This window comes from Octodon degus, unplaced genomic scaffold (genome assembly GCF_000260255.1).
Source record: "Octodon degus isolate 3935 unplaced genomic scaffold, OctDeg1.0 scaffold00002, whole genome shotgun sequence".
In the NCBI taxonomy this organism is placed as follows: domain Eukaryota; kingdom Metazoa; phylum Chordata; class Mammalia; order Rodentia; family Octodontidae; genus Octodon; species Octodon degus.
In genome coordinates, this window is record NW_004524578.1 from 32,829,750 (window position 1) to 32,835,330 (window position 5,581).

Below are 5,581 nucleotides of genomic sequence, written 5' to 3' on the forward strand. Positions count from 1 at the left end.
AGGAAAGATAGAGGAAGGGATGCAGTCAGGGTTGGAGAATCTAAGCAGATAAGTACTTTAGAATTAATTCATGAAGTTGAAGTAATAAAACTATGTATCATGAATTACTAACTTTGATCATATAAAGGACTGTTTAAACGTTTTAATATACAATACTTTATCCAGACCTACAAAATTTTAGCAAAGTTTAGTTTTCAAAAGTAGGTTACAGAAAATCACAGGAAAATAAAGTTTTTTATTTTATGAGAAAAGGACAAATTTCATAACCAAATAATAAGAGAATACAAAAAAAGATAAAAACCCAAATTTTCATTTCAACTAATGAATTATTAGTGTAAATGAAGCAAATGAGCATATGTATTTGTTATGGCTTGTATTTAGATGCCTCCCCAAAGCCTCCTGTGATCACAGTGACACTTTGGAAATGGCTGGATCTAAGGTATCTGTATGTGATCTTAGGATTAGGAATATGTGGTACTGAATTAGTCTATTAATTATTTTTTTACAGTTGTGAGTGTGGGTAATGGGAAGCCCCACCCTGGCTGTAGATGGCACCCAGGGATAAAAGGGAAACTGAGGCTTGCTGCTGCTGCTGCCTGCTGTTTTGCTGCCTCCTACCAGCCCTGCCATGGATGGCTTCTCATCTATGTTGCCCTGCCTTGGAACTAGCCAACTATGATCTGACATCTCTAATAACTTGAGCTGAAATAAATCTTTTCTCTTTTAACTTCGATTTTTGTTTGTTTTTGTTTTTGTTTTGGGAGGATTTTCTTTGTTTGTTTATTTGTTTGTTTTTTGGTACTGGCAATCTCAATCAGAACCTTGTTTTTCCTAGACAGGCACTTGTGTCACTGAGCTATATCGCCAGCCTTTGCCTTTAACTTTGGATGTTGGGTATTCTGTCACAGCAACAAGAGAAACATCTAAAACATTACCGAAATATCTTTAAAACAACCGAATACATAACTGGAAGACTTACTTGAACTTTTTCTTATTTCCTCTTTATCGTCTTCCGTTTTGTTCTTCATTTGTGTGTTTACGCATACAAATAAGTATAGAGTACATGTTGTATTTGTGTATATATATATAGTATTTCTCAATATATTTTCATTTGTATATACATTTACATACAAATAAGTATATAGTACATATATAGTATTTATCTATATGTAATACTTCTCACATGAGAAACATATAGTTATGTATATAGATTTATATGTGTTTTTCACATAAGAAAAACCATGAAATATTTGAAATTGTGCATCTGACTTCAATTAACATTAAGCTGTCATGTTGCATCCATTTACTTACAAAGGCCTCAAGTTTAACTTTCTCTCTGGCAGCATAGTACTCCATTGTGTATAAATACCACATTTTCCTTAACTGTTCTTCTATACACTGTTTCCAATTATAAATTATACTTCTATAAACCTTTGTATGCATGTATTCCTGTAATATGATAATTTTAACTCTTTTGGTAAGATATTTAGGAGGTGGATAGCTGGGTCAAATGGAATTTCTATTTTTAGTTTTTTTAGGAATCTCCACAATAATTTCCATGGAGGTTCTATTAATTTATATCCTACCGACAGTGTAGTAGAGTTCCTTTTTCTCTACATCCTTGCCAGCATTTGTTATTATTTAATTTTTTAATAATAGCCATTCTTTCTTGGGTTAAGATGGTAGTGTAGTTTTAATTTATATTTGTCTGATGGCCAGCAATGAGAAGAATTTTTAAATATATTTACTGGTCATTTGTACTTCTGAGAAGTTTCTATTCATTTTCGTTGCCAGGTTTGTTGATTGAGTTTTATTTTGGTGAGGGTCTGATTTTTTAAAAATTCTTTATGTATTCTTGGAGCCGGGGAGATGGCTCAGTAGAATAAGCGCTTCTCTGGCAAGTGCAAGGGGCTGAGTTCCATCCCCGGTTCCACCAAAAATAAATAAATAAATAAATAAATAAATAAATAAATAAATAAAATTATTTATGTATTCTTGATATTAATTCTCTGTCCATGGAATAGCTGATAATTTTTTTCCCATTTAGTAGATTGATTCTTCATTCTATTGATTGTTTCTTCCACTGTGAAGAGGTTTTTTATTTTATATGATCTTATTTGTGGTTTCGGGGATTATTTCTTGTGCTACTGGGGTTCTGTTCATAAAGTCCCTTGCTATGCCCACGTCTTCAAGAGTTGTAACTATTTTATCTTCTAGTAAATTGTTTCTCTTTTAACATTTATATCATTGATCCATTTTGATTTTAGTTTAGTATGTGGTGAGACATGTGGGTCCAGATGCAATCTTCTACATGTGGATATGCAATTTTGCCAGCACCATTTTATTTTTTTTTTTTTTTAGTTTTTAGTTTTATTTTTTTCTTTTTTATATATTTTAGTAAAGTGTCTACAGGGTCTCACTACATACATCGGACTCCTAGTGATTCTCCTGTTTTCAGCCTCCCAAGCGCTGGGATTACAGGCGTGCACCCCCACACTCAGTCTCAGTCACAGTCTCAGCACACCCAAGGGAGCAGGGTCAGCACAGCACACCAGAGATTGAAACCTGGACCCTGCACCTGTCTAAGCAGGTTCTTTAGTCTGCTGAGCTATCTGGCCGGCCCTTGCCAGCACCATTTATTAAAGAAGACATCTTTCCTTCAGTGTATGTTTTTAGCTCCTTCATGAATGACCAAATAGCTGAGTGTGCCTATCATAGGGTTGGTTCTTCATTTTCTACTTTTTCCATTTATCCACATGCCTGTTGCTATGCCAGTATCACGCCGCTTTGGTCACAGATTTTAAAATATAGCTCTAAGTATGGGGTTGTAATGCCCCCTACTTTGATTTTGTTACTTGAGATTGCTTTTGCTATTCTGGCTCTCTTCTGTTTCCTATAAATTTTAGAATTGTTTCTCTAGCACTGTGAGAAATGACCACAGTATTTAGATTGGGATTGCATTAAAGCTACATACCAGTTTTGGAAGTATAACCATTTGATAATGTTGGTCCTGCCTATCTGGTAATAGAGGAGTTTTGCTATTTTCTACTCTTCTCCTTGATTTCCTTTTTCAGTCTGATGTAATGTTGATAGTAGGAGTCTTCCACTTTCTTACTTAGGTTAATACCTAATTGTTTTTTTCATGCTACTGTGAATGGTATTCTTTTCCTGATTGCTTTTACAGTAAGTTCATTATTACTGTTATAAGAATGCTCATTGATTTTAGGGAGAGTTTTTTTATACCCTGATGTACCACTGAATTTAGTTATCAGTTCTAAGAGTTGGTGTTTTGGGGTTCTTGTAAGTAACAGATCAATCATGTCATCTGCAAATAAATTTTTCTGAATTTCTAAAATGAATTATATTTTCTTTGTTTTGAACTTTATTTTTTATAGTATTCTAATTGGTTTCGAAAATAATGAAATATATTTAATGCTAAAGTAATACTTGTCTCTGTCAATACTTTATAACTTCTTATGCATTTCTATAAGTTTATATCTTCCAGTTTTAGTTCATATGCAGCCTCCACCATTTTGAATTATTTTTAATCAGCGTCTTACTAAACTGCTAACTTGCCTTGGCTGGACTCAACCTGTGGTTTCCTTGTTTCAGCCTCCGTGAGAACTGGGATTGCAGGTTATAGCCATGCATCATTATCCATAGTTTACCCTGGAATACTTTGGAATATTATCATTTGGGAGGGGTATTAACTTCACTTTCTTAAATTTGAATCACTTTTAAAAAAATCTTTTCAAAACAATCTTTTCATATTAGACCAACAAAAGATGACATCAATACATTTCAATAAGTTGATCACTGTGTAAATTTTTGTTCTTATAATCTTTTAAAACATTTACTCTGATAGAAAACCAAAGTTAGAACTAAAATATACCAAGATCAGTAGATTAACTCATAGAAGTTATTTAGAGATTTACTTAAGAAGCAATGAGTATTACTAATGTTAAAGTCACAATAGACTTTAGGCACTAACACAAGACTAGTCATTTTAGGGGCCAGGAAGATGGCTCAGTAGAATAAGCACTTCCCTGGCAAGTGAAAGGGTCTGAGTTCAATCCCCAGATCCAAAAACAAAAACAAAATCCAAAAAAACCTAGTCATTTTAAAGGTCAGTAATTAGTAATTAAATGTCAACAGACATTTTCCCAAGATAAATAGCCCAGATTTTTCCTTAGAAGGAATTTGTGCAGGGCTAGGGTCACAGCTTGGCAACACAGCGCCTGCCTGCCAAGTACAAGGTCATGAGTTTGATTCCTGGTAGGAGGAAAGAAAGAAAGAAAGAAAGAAAGAAAGAAAGAAAGAAAGAAAGAAAGAAAGAAAGAAAGAAAGAAGAAAAATTTGTGTAATGAGAAAAGACAAAAAAAAAAAAAAACCTTAGCTTTCTTTGCATAAAATATGGTTTGTTTTCTGCCTAATTAGCAAAATCTCTAGTATGTATTCTACCAATAGTATGCATTCTTTCATGAATGGTGAAATGCAAATGTTATACTTTCAAATGACATAGTTGAGGCAATTCTTCCATACTGAGTACAAGAGGGACTTTGTGGCCTAATATTTAGGAGGTATTCTTCCCAAAGAAACAATTATTCACTCAGCATCTAAAAGAAGAATTGAGCACAGTTCTGATTCTGTTGAATGGAATTTGTAAACATCTTAGATCTGGTGATAATTAAAACACTTCGATGTAAGTGGTTTTTGTAGTATAAAACTGATCATGTAGTATGTAGGTGAAAGTTTAAAGAAATAGATGAAAATTTGAGGGAGTCCTGTGCTTTCAGCTATAGTGGTTTAAAGAGAAAAATTATTTTTTTTAAAAGAGGAAAGGAAGAAACATTGCAAGTTAGGGGGGAAAGGCATATGCCAGAAGGAGGGAAAAAAGTCTGGAGAAAAGAAGGAGAGTGAACACAAATAAGAAAAATAGGATGTATTTGGATATAGAAACAGTTATTAGTATATTAAAATAATTATTGTATGTGGCATTTTCTTAAAATAAACATCAAAGATTTTTTTAAAGCTATACCAATAAAAAGTTTATTTTCTTTTTCTCTCACAGATGGTTATGTCCTTCGCAATCTTTTGGCAGACAAGTAAGCCCATTTTCTTTTTCTACTGTATTTGTACAAAATAATCTTGTGCTTTTCTTTAAGAAAGATTTCTAGTACTTAAATAACATAGCTGGCTGGACCATTATAAATAAACCAAAAACTATTTTATACTAATATTGTCAGCAGTGTGCATAATAAAGTTAAAATTTTCATAAAGTGCTCAAATGTATTTTATGCAAAGGGTAAAAGCGCTGGGTAAAGGAGCCCCTCTCTTTACCCAGTTCATCATTTTATACACTCGTTGGACTCACACTAAAGACAGGCCAAAGCCACTGGCCCTTTTACAAATGCTCTGAATTTCACTTGCTGATTAATACCGATGTTGAATTGAATGACTCAGAAGCTAAGCATCTGTACAATAAGTACTGTTATCACCTGTCAACAGCTTAATGTTTAGCTCTGACCGAGAATTTTTCTACATTCATATAAGGCATAGTAGAGTATTATGTTTCCTTTGT